Source organism: Odocoileus virginianus, chromosome 21, assembly GCF_023699985.2.
Source record: "Odocoileus virginianus isolate 20LAN1187 ecotype Illinois chromosome 21, Ovbor_1.2, whole genome shotgun sequence".
Lineage (NCBI taxonomy): Eukaryota > Metazoa > Chordata > Mammalia > Artiodactyla > Cervidae > Odocoileus > Odocoileus virginianus.
The window spans coordinates 54,960,200-54,979,685 of record NC_069694.1 but is presented as its reverse complement, the minus strand read 5'-3'; the positions used below and the strand labels follow the sequence as shown (position 1 = coordinate 54,979,685).

Sequence of the window (19,486 nt, the reverse complement as noted above, 5' to 3'; positions counted from 1 at the left end):
GACTCAAATGAATCTCAGCTTTGCTTAGCAATAGGATTCTGCTCAGTAGCTTAAATAAATTCCAAAGAAGCTTTCCCCCTCTCTCCCTTTTCACAGGTTTAATAACCATCTTTTCTCCCTCAGTGTCCCTCTGTAGTGATATACAGGCTCGGCATTTTCTGCAGATAACACAACACACGATCAGAACGTGCTGAAGGGATATAAACGGCGCGTGAGCATCATCCGTTGTCCGCAGGCAGCACATTGGCACCGATTCATTTGCTTCTCTGCGGGCTTGACAGGCATCCTGCTCCCTGACAGCGAAGCCAGCGCGTCTCGGCAGCGGCTGCAGAAGCTGCTTCGGGTGATTAAATCTCAGGCTTCTGTCAGGAAACTGCCCGTGATGTCTTTTCTCACAACTACTTATGTCTCATTACAAGCCTCCTTTCTTCTCTGCAGATTCGGCTCTGGCATCTCAAAGAAAAAGTGCTCACGCGGCACGTCTTGTTTTCAGATCTGTTACCTTTATGTTTTCGGTGACAGGATGCTTTATTTGCTCATTAATAAAGAAGCTGAAAACGGAGGAAAGTATTTCTGAAAATATTGAAGCTTGCACATGCATTTCTAATCTAAATGCTCGTTTCTTTTTTTTCTCCCGAGGAGACCATACATACACATTCTTGCTTGGTTTTTGCTGATATTTTCTAAGCAAATATTATAGTACTTCAGTGAGTATCTTAGTGCTTGTTATGTAGTGGGTTTATGCCATATATATATATATATATATATATATATATATATATATATAAATAACAGATGAATTTTACCAGCAAATTTAGATGTGGTCCAGCAAAAGAGTAGATTTATATTCATAGATAAACATTGTAAAAAATAAGTCTACAGTCAGTTTGATAATAAGAGCAGGCTTTTGGATGAAGGTGACTTGTGAAAAAAACAAAGAAATAAATAACCAAGAAGGTTATGAATAACGTTGGACTGAAGTATCATCTTTGTGACTCAGGAATGGGTTTAATTATTTAGAGAAAAAACATCAAAACAGTCACAGAAATTGAAGCATGGCTCTCCCATCCTTTCTTCTATTTTTTCCTTCATTTCTTTATTTTAATTGACAAATGGAGGTGATGTTTTTATTAAATGAATCAGTTCAGGAATTAATGGAACTATATGTCGAGTTATTTTTGAAAAATCATGTATACCACTTTAAGTTTTGTTCCTTGAAGCAGAGCCTGACATTCAGGCACAAGTGTTTTGTTGAGGGAGTGGTAGTGTTGAGGAAAACCTTTGAAGGGAGTGAATGAAGCAGAACAGAGGGGAGTGGTAAAGCCCAGTGTGGGCCTGGCCTGCAGGGGGTGAGTTCAAGAGCGAACCTCATCCCCCAGCCCTTCTCTTGAGGCTGTGGAGCTAGTGTGTCATTACTCATTGCTGTGGCTTTGGATGTGAGGCTGAATGGTGAGTGGGGACATACCTTTCCTTAGTTCCCTTTCAGTTCAGTTCAGTTCAGTCACTCAGTCGTGTCCGACACTTAGCGACCCCATGAATCGCAGCACGCCAGGCCTCCCTGTCCATCACCAGCTCCCGGAGTTTACTCAAACCCATGCCCATCGAGTCGGTGATGCCATCCAGCCATCTCATCCTCTGTCGTCCCCTTCTCCTCCTGCCCCCAATCCCTCCCAGCATCAGGGTCTTTTCCAGTGAGTCAGGTCTTTGCATCAGGTGGCCAAAGTACTGGAGTTTCAGCTTTAGCATCAGTCCTTCCAATGAACACCCAGGACTGATCTCCTTCAGGATGGACTGGTTGGATCTCCTTGCAGTCCAAGGGACTCTCAAGAGTCTTCTCCAACACCACAGTTCAAAAGCATCAATTTTTCAGCACTCAGCTTTCTTCACAGTCCAACTCTCACATCCATACATGACCACTGGAAAAACCATAGCCTTGACTAGATGGACCTTTGTTGGCAATGTAATGTCTCTGCTTTTTAATATGTTATCTAGGTTGGTCATAACTTTCCTTCCAAGGAGTAAACATCTTTTAATTTCATGGCTGCAGTCATCATCTGCAGTAATTTTGGAGCCCAAAAAAATAAAGTCTGACACTGTTTCCACTGTCTCCCCATCTATTTCTCATGAGGTGATGGGACCAAGATGCCATGATCTTAGTTTTCTGAATGTTGAGCTTTAAGCCAGCTTTTTCACTCTCCTCTTTCACTTTCGTCAAGAGGCTTTTCCTCTTCACTTTCTGCCATAAGGGTGGTGTCATCTGCATATCTGAGGTTATTGATATTTCTCCCGGCAATCTTAATTCCAGTTTGTGCTTCTTCCAGCCCAGTGTTTCTCATGATGTACTCTGCATATAAGTTAAATAAGCAAGGTGACAATATACAGCCTTGACATACTCCTTTTCCTATTTGGAACCAGTCTGTTGTTCCATGTCCTTTTCTAATAGCTGAGGGCAATTCACTGCAGGAAGGTGCAGCTGTGAAACTTTAGGAGCTGGCATTTACCAGGGTGGCTAGAGATGAGGCTGCTGGCTCAGAAGAGGGGGTATGAACTGGCACTTCACTATCATCTACATCTAACTTACTAAGTCTATTACTTTAAAATCGTGTGTGTGTGTGTGTGTGTGTGTGTTTGTGTGTGTGTGTGGTAATTTGGCTGGAAAGGATCCCATGTCTTCATATATATTGGTTAAAACTTTGCCTTTTACAATCTTTCTATGAGCAAATGAACTTATCATTGTTTAAAATGCTGACTCCTTGGGATAGATAATATTGCAAACACTTTATCTCACTTTTGTATTAATAGATTAGTGTTCTTTTAAGAGCTGGATAAACATAGTTGGAGGTAATCGATTTGAATAACAAATGAGAAATAAGTTCAATTTGAACTTAAGATATTGGCATAAAAGATAACCCAGTGGGAGTTCTGTGCAGTCAGAGGAGTGGAAATTGCCAAGGTAATGTTGCTTCCGGTCAGGTTGTCTTGTGTGTATGGCTTTGTGAAAGTATTTGCACTGTCATCATAAAGTCATAGGTCAACTTGTAGCTTATTATTCCTTTTTTTCCAGTTCCACAGAGCTGGTATTACATGCAATTAATTCAGGCTAGATGACTGTACTTTTTAAAACTTTATTTTAATTGGAGGATATTTGCTTTACAGTATTGTGTTGGTTTCTGCAGTACAACAACATGAATCAGCCATAAGCATACATATATCCCCTCTCTCTTGAACCTCTTTAATCATTAAATATTAGAGAAATGCAAATGCAATCAAAACTGCAATGAGGTATCACCTCACACTAGCCAGAATGGCTATCATGAAAAAACCCACGAGCAATGAATGCTGGAGAGGGTGTGGAGAGGAGAGAACCCTTCTACATCGTCGATGGGAATGTAAATTGGTATAGCCACTATGGAGAAGTTATGGTGGTTCCTTAAAAAACTAAAAGTAGAGCGACCTTATGGCACTGCAATCCCACTCCTGGGCATATTATCGAGAGAAAAACATGATCTGGAAGGATATATGCAGCACTGTGTTCCTTGCAGCACTGTTTACCATAGCCAAGATGTGGAAGCAAGCTAAATGTCCATTAACAGAGGAATGGATAAAGAAGATGTGGTACATATATACATATATAGTACTTAATCATTAAAAAGAGTGAAATGAGGCCATTTGCAGCAACATGGATGGGCCTATGAGCGTCATCCTGAGTGACGTAAGTCAGACAGAGAAGGAGAAACATCATATGACATCCGTTATATGTGGAATCTAAAGAAATGATACAAATGAATTTACAAAACAGAGACAGATTGACAGACTTCTAGCACGAGCTTACGGTTGCTGAGTGGAAGGGTGGGGGAAGGGATAGTTATAGAGCTTGAGATGGACATTTACACGCTGCTATATTTAAAATGGATAACCAACAAGGACCTGCTGTAGAGCATGTGAAGCTCAGTGTCATGTGGCAGCCTGGATGGGAGGGGGGCTTGGGGGGAGGGTGGATACATGTGTGTGTGTGGCTAAGTCCCTTTGGCATTCACCTGAAACTATCACAGCCTTGTTAACCAGCCACACCCCAATACAAAATAAAAAGTCTTTTTGAAAAGGTGATATATTTAAGTTGGTTCCAATTTTAATTTTTATTGTTAATAATAATGTTATAAATGTGCTTATACACCAACTTTTCCCCTTTATTTCTGATGATTGTATCCTCTTTGCCAAAGGGTACAGCAGTTATTTTTGTTTTCTGTTTATTGTGTCAGAGCTTCTAGGAAAAATTGCAATGAAAAGACCGTGCCTTAATATTAACTGTATTTATTTATAGTGAAATTCATCTATTGTTGGTATGTGTGAATATGTATGTGGTATTAGTTTCAGAGATAAAATGAATTGAGCAGTTCTCCATGATTTTCTAGGCCCCAGAAGTGATTACATTTTTTAGAATTTTCTACTACTCAGAAATTTAAAAGAACTTGTTTAAATTACTGTTTGTATTCAGAGCTTTGTTTGGAACTTTTAAGGTATGTTACTATATTTCACTTTTTTTCATAATTTATTTTTCCTCTACTTAGGTTCTTACTTAGGTCAGTTTTAACAGTTTTATTCTTTCCTACCAAAATATCTGTTATTATTAGAATGTTTAAGTTTGTTATCATGCCACTGTGCATTATATTCTTGTAAAAAAACAAAAGAGGTAAATCTTTAATCAAACCAAAATTCTCATTTGTATCATCCATTCCCTTTCTTATTCTCAATTTTGTTTATTCTCTCTCTCTCTCTCTCATGATTTTTTATTTACTTCCTTCTGCCTCAGTGATTTCAGGATTAAAACAAAATTAATGTTTAAGTAAAAAATTACCAGATTAGGTCCAAGTGTGGTGCTTTTTTTTTTTTTTTTTTTTTTTTTTTGCTGGTGCTTTTTATAATCACAAAATTTCCTGGAATCCAGTGAGCTTTTTTGGTTTGAAGACTTATTTTAGGTGAGAAAATTTTTATTTTATTATATCTCTGAATATCATTCTTTCATTTGAACACATAATTTCTAGCTTAAAATCATTTCTTATGTTTATTATTTTCTCTTTACATCCTGAGTTTTGTGTTTTTGTCTTCTCATTAGCAATTCAATTTTAGGCTGTGTTTTTGTTTCTTTAGCCTTCAGTGGATATTTAAACTGTCATTGAATGTTAAATTCTCTTTTTTTCTTTTTCGTGCAATTCTACTTTTATCTATGATTTTTTTCTTATATAGTCCTTAAGGCCAAGCTTCTTGAATTTTATTAAAACCTGCTTTTAAAAAAGATCAAGAATACCAGGCAAATCTTTCTTTAGAAATATTTTTCATATTTTTCTTGAAGAAAGTCATTTTCACAGACGTGATTTTCATTTTCATCTGTGTCTTTAGGGCAGTGTTCCTTGCTGTTATGTTTAGCATTTTTCACAGTCCTTATTTTCCTCCCTCATTTCTCATCCTTGGAGTGAGAGGTACCCAGACTTAGCATTGATGATCAGCCCTGGCAAGGCAGATGATGTGTCTTTAGCCCTGCAGTAATAACTTGGTTAACGGCAGCCTCACCTTCCTGATCTAACTCTGAAAATCAGGTTGACCGCCTGTTCTTCAATATGCCATAGTTAGTAGGCATTTCTCTGTTTAGTGTATTGAGACTGGATTGTCCGCTGTCTCAGAGGGGGGTTCTCTGACTTGTTCAGCGTGTTAGGTACTCGTGTCTGCGTTCTCCAGCCTGCTCTGTGCTCCTGGCTTGGTCATTTTGTTCCCTGGTCTACATCTTCCTTTGGGGTCTCTAAGTCTCAGAATTCTATAAAATTTTGTCCTTCTCCCTTTTGCTGGACATATGAAAGCAAGTAATTTTTGTATTATAAGTGATAACACTGATGAAATGACTTGAATTACTACAAACTCCTAGAATTACCTGTGCTACTAGAAAACAGTAACAACATAAGAAGTTCCTGTATCCTTTTGTTTTCTGGGAAATGTTCTTGGAAATAAAGAATGACCCTTCCCCCCACAACCTAGGTAAGCTTTGGGGATGTCCACTTAATTACCTAGGACAAGGTCAGATACAGGTCCTCCAAATTTTCATTCTTTATTTTGCTGACCTGAAAGAAATAGATTTACATATATTTCTCCAGCAAGGATGGGTTTATTTGGGATTAGCAGAGAACTGCAGTACAGAGTCCACAACCATGGTGAGTCATGAGCAAGTCTCCCGAGGAAAGGGAAGGAGAGTGTTGCTTTCAAAAGGAGGAAGAGGAAACTTGGGTGGGCAATAGTAAAGAGGCCGTGCCAGGAAAGTAGGGTGGTGAATAGTAAAGAGAGGAAAAGAGGAGTCTGTCTTCTTCCTTTGGGCTCTACTCTTGTTGCAGGTGGGCGAGTTCCCCCTCCGGGTTTCCCATCTTGATTTAATTGAAAGAGAAAGTGTTAGTTGCTCAGTCTTGTCTGACCCTTCGTGACTCAGTGGACTGTTGCCTGCCAGGCGCCTGTGTCCATGGGATTCTTCAGGCAAGAATATGAAGTGGCTTTCCGTTTCCTTCTCCAGGGAATCTTCTGGACCCAGGGTCGAGTTTGCATCTCCTGCATTGGCAGGCAGATTCTTTACTGTCTGAGCCACTGGGTAAGCCCTATTTAATTGAGGTTTCTATTAATTAATTTGTAGCACCTTCATATATGATTAGGTGAAATATTTATCCCTATCGATTAATCAGGATGAAATGCTTATTGACTAAACTTTCAAAAGTTTCTGTTCTTACCCTAGGCCCTTGAATTTTGACCCACACTCAGCCTGAGCCATCCTCTTATGGATCTCTCCAGTGAATAGTCTGTCCTTAAGGTAAAACATTCTCTGATCTGTTGTCTGATCTATGGTCATCCCACCCTCACACCTGATTTAGCCTTGTTAATTTCTTGCTGTAATGGAAAAGCCCCTTTCTGCCTAACCATGAGCAAATCTCATGACTGGAGTGTTCTACCTAATACAATAATGATTCTTTCTTGATTGAATTGTCTTGGTGCTTTTGTCAACAATTGTTGTTGTTCAGTCGCTAACTCATGTCCAACTCTTTGCAACCTCAAGGACTGCAGCCCATCAGACCCCCCTGTCCTCTACTGTCTGCTGAAGTTTGCTCATATTCAGTCCATTAAGTCAGTGATGCTCTCTAACTATCTCATCCTCTTCCACCCTCTTCTTTTGCCTTCAATCTTTCCCTGCATCAGAGTCTTTTCCAGTGAGTCTACTCTTCTCATCAGGTGGCCAAATTATTGGAACTTCAGCATCAGTCCTTCCAGTAAATATTCAGGGTTGATTTCCTTTAGGATGGACTGGTTTGATCTCCTTGCAGTCCAAGGGACTCTCAGGAGTGTTCTCCAACAATTCAAAAGCATCTATTCTTTGGTGTTCAGCCTTCTTTATGGTCCAACTCTCACATCCATAGACTCTCACATCCACATCTCACATACAAGACTACTGGAAAACCATAGTTTTGACTATACAGACCTTTGTCAGCCAAGTGAGGTCTCTGCTTTTTCATATGCTGTCTAGGTTTGTCAAAGCTTTCCTTCCAAGGAGTAAGCATCTTTAAATTTTATGGCTGCAGTCATCATCCACAGTGATTTTGGAGCCCAGAAAAATAAAATCTGTTACTGCTTCCACTTTTTCCTTCTATTTGCCTTGAAATGAAGTGACTGGGTGCCATGATCTTAGCTTTTTGAATGTTGAGTTTTAAGCCAGATTTTTCGCTCGCCTCTTTCACCTTCATCAAGAGGCTCTCTAGTTCCTCCTCACTTTCTGCTATTAGAGGGATATCATCTGCATGTATGAGGTTGTTATTTCTCCTAGAAATCTTGATTCCAGCTTGTGATTCATCCAGCCTGACATTTCACATGCTGTGACCTTGCAGGAGAACATGGCAACTCACTCCATATTTTTGCCTGGAGAATCCCATCGACGGAGGTGCCTGATGGGCTACAAAGGGTTGCAAAGAGTCAGACAAGACTGAAGAGACAGCACACACGCATGCGCTCTGCATAGAAGTTACACAAGAAGGGGGACAACACACAGCTTTGTCACACTGCTTTCCCACTTTTGAACCAGTCAGTTGTTCCATGTCTAGTTCTAACTATTGCTTCATGATCTGCATCCAGGTTACATCCAGAAGACAGGTAAGTGGTCTGGGATTCACATCTGTTTAAGACTGTCACAAAAGTTGTTGTGATCCATACAGTCAATGGTTTTAGTGTAGTCAATGAAGCATAAGAAGATATTTTTTGGAATTCCCTTGCTTTTTCTATGATCCAACAAATGTTGGCAATTTGATTTCTGGTTCCTCTGCCTCTTAGAAACCCAGCTTGTACATCTGGAAGTTCTCAGTCCACGTACTGCCCATAGATGTAAAGGTTTATTTCTGTGCTTAATTTTATTCTGTTGATTTATGTGTCTGTCCTTATGCCAGTACTACGTCTTGACTTCTGTAGCTTTGTAGTCAGTTTTGAAATCAGAAAGTGTAAATGTTCTAACTTTCTTCTTGTTTTTCAAAAATTTTTTCACTCTTCTGTGTCCCTTCCATTTTCATAAGAATTTTAGGATAAAATTTTCAGCTTATGCAAAAAAGAAAGTCAGCCAGGGGTTTGATAGGGATTGCATGAAACATATAGAAATTTGTAGATATATAGAAATGTGTAGAGAATTTGGGGAATAGTACAATCTTAACCATGTTAAGTCTTTCCAGTTACTGAATTTGAGGATTGTTTCCATTTATTTAGAAATGTTTTAAATTATTTCAATAATGCTTTGTAAGTTTTCAGTGTATAAGTCTTCTACTTCTTTTGTAAAATTATTCCTAAATTTTTTGATGCTGTTATACATGAAATTTTGTTAATTTTATTTTCAAATTGTCCCAGTGGTCCTTTTAACATGTATTTAGTGTGGGGAGTTTTTCTCCTACTGTGGTATGAAGGCTTCCTGGTGGCTCATTGGTAAAGAATCCGCCTACCAATGCAGGAGATACGGGTTCCACCTCTGGGTGGGGAGGTCCCCTGCAGAAGGGAATGGCAACCCACTCCAGTATACTTGCCTGGGAAATCCCATGGACAGAGGAGCCTGGCAGGCTAGAGTTCACAGGGTTGCAGATGAGTTGAACATGACTTAGCAACTAAACAACAAGAACAAAATGTATGAAAATTATTACAGGTTCTATATTAGTTTCCTAGAGCTGCCCTAATAAAGTATCACAGACTAAGTGCTTAGCATAACAAAAATTTACTGTCTCATGGTTCTAGAGGTCAAAATCAAGGTTTTGGCAGGGCCATGCTCCCTCTGAAAATGGCAAGGGCATCCTTCTTCCTAGCTTCTGGTGGTTTGCTGGTAATTCTTAGCATTGTTGGCTTGTAGAACAGTTCAGTTCAGTTGCAGTTGTGTCCATCTCTTCACAACCCCGTGGACTGAAGCACACCAGGCTTCCTGTTCATCACCAACTCCCAGAGCTTGCTCCAACTCATGTCCATCAAGTCAATGATGCCATCCGGCCATCTCATCCTCTATCGTCCCCTTCTGCTCCTGTCTTCAATCTTTCCCAGCATCAGGGGCTTTTCCAATGAGTCAGTTCTTCACATCAGGTGGCCAAAATATTGGAGCTTCAGCATCAGTCCTTCCAATGAATATTCAGGACTGCTTTCCTTTAGGATTGACTGGTTGGATCTCCTGGTAGTCCAAGGGACTCTCAAGATTCTTCTCCAACACCACAGTTCAAAAGCATCAATTCTTTGGTGCTCAGCTTTCTTTGTGGTCCAACTCTTACACCTATACATGGATAAACCATACTACTGGAGAAACCATAGCTTTGAATCTATAGACTTTTGTCAGTAAAGTAATGTCTCTGCTTTTTAACATGCTGTCTAGGTTTGTCATAGCTTTTCTTCCAAGGAACAAGTGTCTTTCAATTTCATGACTTGTAGATGCATAGCTCCAATCTCTGCTTCTGTTGCCACGTGGCCATCGATCCTGTGTCTCTGTCTTCACGTGGCAGTTTCCTCTCCTTACAATGAAAGGACATAAGTCTTATTGGATTAGGGCCCATCCTAATGACCTCTTAATAACTTAATTGCATCTGCAAAGTTCCTATTTCCAAATAAAGTCACGTTCACAGGATCCAGGGCTCAGGGCTTCAGAGTATCTTTTGGGGACACAATTCAACCCATAACATTCCAGGAGGTTTCTAGGTTCCCTTAGGCCATGGAAAGTCCACTGGTTTCTTTAGATTACAAAACCACATTTTAATTTTAAAATAGAACACAGCCAATGTCAAAGTTATGGTGTGTAGAAGACATACATGATGTGGGTTTCCTGCCCTCTAGAGATAAGTATAAGGTAGATTACTATTCTCTTCCTTACTGGGTACTTTCCTGCTTGTAAGGGGCTGTTTCTGACCTTCTGTGTACAGAATGGAGGGAGAAATGGAAAAGGAGAGCAGAGACTCTGGACTTCGCTGGCCTGGGTTGTAAGCTGCCGTCGTTCTCTCTAGGCCCAGATAATACTTCAAACTGACCTTTCATGGATTCTTTTTTTTTTTTTTAACAGTTTTATTTTTATTAGTTGGAGGCTAATTACTTTACATCATTGCAGTGTTTTTTTTTTTTTTCCCATTTATTTTTATTAGTTGGAGGCTAATTACTTTACATCATTACAGTAGTTTTTGCTATACATTGAAATGAATTAGCCATGGATTTACATGTATTCCCCATCCCAGTCCCCCCTCCCACCTCCCTCTCCACCCGATCCCTCTGGGTCTTCCCAGTGCACCAGGCCTGAGCACTTGTCTCATGTACCCAACCTGGGCTGGTTATCTGTTTCAGCCTAGATAATATACATGTTTCAATTCTGTTCTCTTAAAACATCCCACCCTTGCCTTCTCCCAGAGTCCACAAGTCTGTTCTATACATCTGAGTCTCTTTTTCTGTTTTGCATATAGGGTTATCGTTACCATCTTTCTAAAGTCCATATATATGTGTTAGTATACTGTAATGGATTCTTTAGAGACTTCTCTGAGAGCCTCTCAACTGTCAGTCTTTTGGAGTCTGTTCTCTGCTTCCTACTTGTCTGGCTGTTTGCTCCCTCTTCAGCTCCTAGTTTTCCAGTGGTAACTCCCAGCAGATGCTCCCTATTGGAGACAATTACTCTTCTACGTTGGCAGTTTTGTTGGGAAAATGGGAAAACCTGCCTCGTATCACCTTTCTGTACTGCGTGGTTGACAGCTGGTTCTTGGGACATACCAAGTACTTTTTTCTGAAGAGGTCAGCTTCCTCTCTCTGCAGGGAGGAACTAACTAGCTGTCACTTCTCAGTTAAGATTTCTCAGCTGGTCTGGTGCTTCTAAACTACAGGAAACACATCCCAACCTCCCAGCAATGCAGCCCTTTGTAGTCAAGAGGTGACATGGACTCTCTCATAACCAAACTCTGGCCAGGCTCTTCTTAGCCATTTTCGTTGGTGGTGGCCTATAAAGGCTTGCACAAATATCAGTATAGCTTGTAACAGCTCAAGGCTGCATCACTATGATGACCCTAGTCCTCCTTCAAGTGTGTGCCTGAGAAAACTCAAGGATGCCAACAGAATGTACTGTTTATTCCAGTCAATATCTGAAGATAGGGCCCCTGACTCCCAGTCTTGCAGGCCCTTGTGGAAGGGTAGAAGTCTAACTTCCATAAGTACCAGTTAGCAAATCCAGACGGTTTCACATGGATCAACTCCTTCCTCCTGCCCTTCTTTTTGTAATTTTTCACTTTCTGATGCTATGGAGCCCTGGCTCAGTTCCCTCCCTGCTCTTTCAGTCATCCTTTAAAGCACCCAGTAACTTCTGCAGAAATCAAAGTTGGGTTCAGTTCACACTGGACTTTTCTCTATTGCAATAGATGCTACAGATTCAAATCTAGCTTTACCGCTTCCCCTAGCGTCCAGCTTTGCTTATCTTTGCTAAGGGGAGCAACCTTTTCCTCTCCTCCTTTCCAGGAGGTAAGACTCATAGCACTCTGCTTTATTTCTTCAGACTCTTCAAAGAGTCTCAGTGCTTTTATATACCTGCTCTAGATGAGAAGTGAAAGTGAAAGTCACTTAGTCATGTATGACTCTTTGCAACCCCATGGACTGTATAGTCCTTGGAATTCTCCAGGCCAGAATACTGGAGTGGGTAGCCTTTCCCTTCTCCAGGGGATCTTCCCAACCCAGGGATAGAACCCAGGTCTCCCACATTGCAGCCAGATTCTTTACCAACTGAGCCACAAGGGAAGCCCAAGAAGACTGGAGTGGGTCACCTATCCCTTCTCCAGCGGATCTTCCCCGCCCAAGAATCGAACCGGGGTCTCCTGCATTCCAGGCAGATTCTTTACCAACTGAGCTATCAGGGAAGCCCTTAGATGAGAAACTTGTGCTTAAATGGCCCAATAATCATGGAATTGGGTATTAGAGTTTGGATTCCTTCAGAAGCAGCCCTGGAGACAAGGATCTGAGTGCAAGGAGTGTATTTGGAAAGAGCAGAAAACATTAGCAGGGGAGTAGGGGAGTGAGAAAAGGAGGAAAAACTTCTCTTCTAGAAAGAAGATACACTATTGAAACAGCTCTCATGATGGAGACTTGAAGCTTAACCTCACAGCTCTGGGTAATAGTGTAAAATTCATGCTTCAGAGTGATCCCAACCAGAGGGGCAAGAGAGAGTGATGTTTGTGCACCAGAGATAGTTGAAGGATGTCTCTAGCCAGAAAGAGAAAGAGAAAAGGTGTTGTTTTCCTGGTACTTCCAGCCTGCTGCCCCTTTGAGAATTACTCTGCAGAGACTCAGACTAAGCCCTCAGGCTCGCAGTGGCAGATCCTGGTGGTTGGAAGCTTTCCAGGTGATACTGAGAGAAAAGATTCGAAAAGTAGTGTGGATCTGTTGGCTACAGTCTACATCTCAGATTCCATGTATCAAGGCAGTGACTGGTCACAGTTTCTTAAAAAAACCTTACAATACAAAGATTGAAAGGCCAAATTACAAGCTTAGTCTCTGCTAGGACTTCGGTCCCATGTTTGATTTATTATTTCACTGTTTTTCTCTCTCTTTTTCATCATTTCTCTTTCCCATCACCAATTCTGGATTGTTCCACACTCTCACTTATCATTTTTGATGTTCTCTGCTGCTTGCCCAGCGTGGTAACCCAGACAGACTATAGCAGATGCCTTGTCCACGTCTCCTTGGAGCCTTTCACTACGTGTGTGTGTGTGTGTGTGTGTGTGTGTGTGCATGTGTGTGTGTGCACACTGAATTTCAGTGTTGTTTCTTTGCCAACAGACAGGGAGACTCAGAATTACATGGGAATTTCCATCCTTGAGGGGCAACTCTTAACCAGAGACTAATAGGATGTAGCTACTCTGATGCTCTGACTCCTTTTCAGTACCTCTGTGAAATGTCACCCGTATGGTCCCCAGAGCTCTCCTGTGGGATGGAAACATCATTTCTCTATGTTGCCGTCTGCTTGATATCATACTGTTGTTTGGCCTTCTTTCTTCTCAGTCCCATTTTATCTACTCTCCTGTTTGTTTTCCTAGGAACATTTCCCCAATAAATAATTTTTCAGATGAATCCTTCTTGCATACTCTGCTTCTGGTGAAACCCAACCTTAGACACAGAGCTTGATGTGAGTGGTTGGAACCCCTGGTTACCCTGCCTTTGTCACTTAGGGTTTAGAAGCACTAATAAAATTAATCAAATTTCTGAGTTCCAGAAATATTCATCCCTTCTCTGCTATGTACAATAGAACTATCTCCTTATTGTAACCAGGATCCATTTGTCTTACTATTATAGTAAATCTGTTATTTTGTTGTTTATTAGTTTTTACCTGCTGATATACTGGCATTCAGGTCAGGTCAGTTCAGTTCAGTTGCTCAGTCGTGTCTGACTCTTTGCAACCCCACGAATTGCAGCATGCCAGACCTCCCTGTCCATCACCAACTCCTGGAGTTTACTCAAACTCATGTGCATCAAGTCAGTGATGCCATCCAGCCATCTCATCCTCTGTTGTCCCCTTCTCCTCCTGCCCCCAATCTCTCCCAGCATCAGGGTCTTTTCCAATGAATCAGCTCTTCGCATCAGGTGGCCAAATTATTGGAGTTTCAGCTTCAGCATCAGTCCTGCCAATCTCCTTTAGGATGGACTGGTTGGGTCTCCTTGCAGTCCAAGGGACTCTAAAGAGTCTTCTCTAACACTATAGTTCAAAAGCATCAGTTTTTCGGCGCTCAGCTTTCTTCACAGTCCCAACTATCACATCCATACATGACTACTGGAAAAACCATAGTCTTGACTAGATGGACCTTATGCTGGCATATAAACCCCCATATGTCCAGACAGTAGCTTAGCCCCAAGTTTAGTTTTAATACCCTCTTAGCATGCCCTCTGTTGGTATCATTTCTCAAGTGGGTAACTGTGAGTAACGGTGAAAGGTGCTACTTCTAATGCTTTGACTTAGAATGCTCTATTTTTCAGCATCATATAAAGTCGACTGGTTTAAAGCATTTGTAGCATATTGACTGACAACATCCCCAAAACGCATGATGTCATCTCCAACCTAATGCCTGAGTTGAGCCTTTCAGAGGTCATTCTAAAGTTCTGGGAGGCAGTTGTTTATGGATCATGTGATAAATTGCAGGCCTGGAGAATCTGTGATCATGGATTCATAGTGGCAGCTTTTTAGCTGATAAAAGGATGATATATGCGGGATCCTAGGATGACAGATCAGAGCCTAGATGATTTAAAATTCTTGAGCTAAATCAAGTTAATGCATGTGGGAAAGCTAAATCCCAAATCTGGTGTAAACGTTGATTCTTGTCAAAATGAATTGCTTGTTGTTTTTTTACCAAGTGGTTGGTTGGTCTCCTTGAGGGGTAGTTTCATAGTGGTGGCTCAGTCTTGATCTCTATTTTTGATTGTTAGGCACTTGAAGTAGCTATGGCAGCCTTGGTGAGGTTAACCCCTTACTGTTGAGCCCATCCATAACCTCCATATCTGCCACCGTGTCTGCTTAAGCATTTTCTTAACCCATTCTTCATCTATTCTGGTTACGTAGTGTCAGCCCATCCAGTTTACCCATAGGAACACTGTCAACTGTAACTCATCTATGGATCCCTGAGGGTCAGGGCTCACTGATGCCATTCTGTCTCTGATGCTTGTTATGGTAACTTTGTCAACTTTGCCTTTAGTTACATGTTGCCAAATGATTTCTGCTGTGGAAAAACTATGACCTCCATTGACCTTTGGAAACCCTGTTCCACTGGATTGAATTGATACATATAATCCTTTCTGATCCAGACATTACTTTGTTAGTCTCATGTTTGTCTTAAATGTTTTAAGTGGAGCCTTTTGCTTCTTAAAAGGAAACTGTTAGTATTTTCTCCAGGTTGGATTATCCATAAACAAGTGAGCTAATAAAGCTCTTAGGTTTATCACTTTCTCTACTTATATATCTAGCATTTTTGCAGCTTCTCATTTATGGAAAAAGCACCAATCAAATTTATCAGGATAACAGAAAATTGAAAGTTAAATGGAGTCTTCAATTTGACTATTCCATTCTAGGAACTCACTAAAAAATCACTTGAGTTTTTCAATTATTTATTTAAGATGCAATTTCTTCTTGGTTTGTTTAATTTGGTACTGATAATCTCATCTCCGTCCAAACACCAAGACTTTATCTTCTTTCACTCCACTTTACTTGTAGGTATCCCTTATTGCATGTCTTTCTCTGTAATAAAATGGCCAGCTATGGGAAGTAAGGTTATGCCATTTTTATTTCTGTATGTCCTCTGCCAAATATAGTAGATATTCAATAAATGTTTTTTGAGTGAATAATTACATGACTAACTGAGACTGATGTAGACAGTTGTCTCCTACGTTGTTTCTGATTCAGTAAACATCTTACATTCCTTTCATCTGGTTTTCTAGCCTTGAATAGAAGTTTTGGAGTTTATAGATTGGAAGCAGCTTTGCTAAACATGCTCTACTCACTTTCTCACTGGCTTTTAAAAGTCTTGCTGTCTCACTTTTATAACATATCTCATTGCCTTCCCAAATGAGCTATTTTATTTCTCTTTCACTTCTTCTTTACGGTGTTAAAGCAGGACTCTTTTATTCCCTCCTCAGTTTCAACTGAAATATTAAAGACCAAGAAATGTACAGTTGACGTGAAGTTGTCATGCAAAGACACAATCTAAAGTAAGTTAACTAGGATGAGTTAAGAGCCTATGAATTAGGTTATACCAATATTACAAACCCTCTACCTTGGCCCTAGGAAAGAGTAGACTTTGAGGAGTATATGAGAGGATTCCATTGGGGAGGATTTTTGGTGTGTATCATGTACCTGCACTTAGCTCCCACTTAGCTCCTAACTATAGGAGAAGAGTGTATATGTGGGGTTCTTTAGCTTCACAACTATATTGTCAGAAAACTTGTTTACTATTATTATGTTTTTCACCACACTTCCTTCCCATTATTTAGGCAGACCTGAGCTGAGTGAAGAGATGTGTCTATATTGAATTAAATGTAGAGGCATGATAGTACGTAAAATTGGACTGGGGATTTTAATTATTGAAGTGAGATGAGACTACTCTGTGACTAAGATGAGCTATAAAGGCTAGAAAGAACTAGATTCCAGAGAGTTATTGAAGGGGCTGAAGAATTGATGCTTTTGAACTGTGGTGTTGGAGAAGACTCTTGAGAGTCCCTTGGACTGCAAGGAGATCCAACCAGTCCATCCTGAAGGAGATCAGTCCTGGGTGTTCATTGGAAGGACTGATGTTGAAGTTGAAACTCCAATACTTTGGCCACCTGATGCCAAGAGCTGACTCATTTGAACAGACCCTGATGCTGGGAGGGATTGAAGGCAGGACGAGAAGGGGACGACAGAGGATGAGATGGTTGGGTGGCATCACCGACACAATGGACATTGTTTGGGTGGACTCCAGTGGTTGGTGATGGACAGGGAGGCCTGGCATGCTGCAGTCCATGGGGTCACAAAGAGTCAGACATGACTGAGTGACTGAACTGAACTGATTGAAGGGGCAAAGGGAGAAAGAATAAAGTAGCTCTTTGTACTGTACCCAACAAGCTCATTAACAGCTAGTTACCCATATAAGCCTTCCTATATAGCTGTGAACCCCGTGCTTAAGTAATTTCTCATTCTGTTGATTCATGAGCATGCCTCTTGTTGCGTTAGTTCAGTGTATTATGTGTCAGTGTGTGGTTCTAGACTTTTCAGGGATAGATACTTAAGATAGTATATTAAATGCTGTTGGTAGACACTCCAATATGATGCAATATGCTTGAGATCATTTGTATAGTTAATAAGAACTGTTGAACAATAAGTGGATATCTTTTCAACTTTCAGATACTTCACCACTTTTTATTAATACCTTTATATGTTCATTGAATTCCTTACTATTATAATTATGGGAAATCAAATTCAATTTGCAGGGTCTTTGAGGTAGAAGTTAAACAGAAGAAATGTTTTTAAAACTTCTATTAACCTTTTACTCCCTGAACTTCATTTATTTCTAGACCAATGTCTTGTCTGTACCCTGTGTACTAATTAACAGTTGAATTGGATGAAACAACTGGTCTCATAAGCAAAGGAAAACAAATTCCTGTTTCTTAGTTTCAGCTATTAGAAAAACACAATCATTGCCTCTGTACTCATTTCTCTAAAAATATTGCACAAATTTACCAGTTTTATCAAATGTTTGGCTTCTGGATTTTGTTACTCAATTATTTAGTACACGAATCTTTGTATCTGTAGCAGTGTTGGAGATTTATGTTTATTGTTATGAAAAAGTCTTTAGGCCATTAGTTCTTTAAATTTGAATTCTGTTTTGTGTTGTATTGATAATGCCACAGTCCTCTTTTTTCTGGCATTTATTTGATATATCTTTATCCATCTCTTTATTTTTAGCTATTGAAAAATAAAAACACTTTGTTTTAGACATATTTTCTATAAACAGCCTTTCTTTAAGTAACTCATGTTTTTCCAGTCATGATTTTGATTAAGCATGTGCTGTATGTTGGTGAGACCCTTCTGTTTATCTTCCAGCATTCTAATTTGAACTTTGCTTCTAAGTCAAACTGAGGGTCATGGATTTTGATAGCAGTGTTCAGCCTGTTCATGGTTATTTGGTCCAGGATTCCTGGTTTGAAGGTACCCTTAATTACGCTTTTTTGTGCATCAGTTTATGTTTATTTTAAATTTTACTTTGTTAGTTTTTTCTTTCTTTACATTTTTTTTTGGTTTAACTAGGTTATATTTCAATAACTTTTACCGTACTTTATCCTTTTAAAACAATCTTTTGTGCCCTCCTTTCACTAAGGAGTGATTTTTTTTTCTTTCTTATTGGTTACCTTCCTGTTTTTAACTCTCAGATACATATCTGTATTCTCCAGGTCATTGTACTTACCACTTCCTCCCATCTACCCAGTAAGACTCTTAAAAGTTTTTGCTTCTCTATTTCCTCATGTTACATACTTTCCTTCTGCCAACTCCTGGGTTTTCCTCAGATAATCTAGACTTTTAATTCTAAGCTATTATAACATTTTACCTTATAATATCTTTGGTTCTTAAAATCCTCACTTGTCACTTAAACATTAATTTCTACTCATATTATCATCAATTTAAATTTATTAAAAATGCAAGAGTCATTGCTTACCACTATTTTCTCTTGTATTTCTTATTCCTCCAGCTTGGGATCCTATAACTGAACTCTTTTTTATTTCATTGGCATGCCTCCTCAAGTGCGCTCCGCAGATAAGCACTTGGTTGTGTGTTTGATCTGTGAGCTCTGAACGTCACACTGTCTTTTTTCTCTTGTAGAAGAATGGTATCTTGGCTGCTGAGTGTGGGATTCTTCAACCACATAGCTTTCTCTCATTGCCTTAAAGTTATTTCAGTCTTTTCTATGTTCCAGAGTTACAGAAAAGACATCTGATATTTGAAGAGTTACCATTATTTTGCAAGTAATCTTTTGCATATATATTTTTTCATAAACTTTTTTTTAGTAGCAGCTTTAAGTTTGTAACAAAAGTAAGCAGAAAGTACATAGGGGTTCTCATACCCCCATCACCACCTCAACCTATGCTACTCGCAACATCCCACATTAGAGGCCAGTATATTTTTAAGGGTTTTAATTCACGTTTGAGATTGCTCATCAAGAGATGTCTCAGGATGCATTAAGAAATTAGTTATGTGCAAGAATTGGTGAGGTCTTTAAATGCAGGAAGTTTTCATCCATCATCATTTCGATTTCAACTCTCTCTATTCTCATTCTCAATTTTGTTTTGACATTTCTATTACTTGATTCTTTATACTTTTGGTCTCCTATTTTATCTTTCAGGTGTAGTATTTCATTCTTTTTTTTTTCCCATTTGTTTTCCCCTTTGAATTATGGTTTTTCTCTTCCTATTTGACTTTCCTGCATCT

The 19,486-nt window shown here is 39.7% G+C and overlaps 1 long non-coding RNA gene across 1 annotated transcript in view; it reads left to right on the top strand.

Moving 5' to 3' along the window:
* LOC139030244 (uncharacterized) overlaps positions 1-19,486 on the top strand; it is a 283,374-nt gene that overhangs the window by 74,902 nt on the left and 188,986 nt on the right. The gene's annotated exons all lie outside the window — the stretch shown is intronic.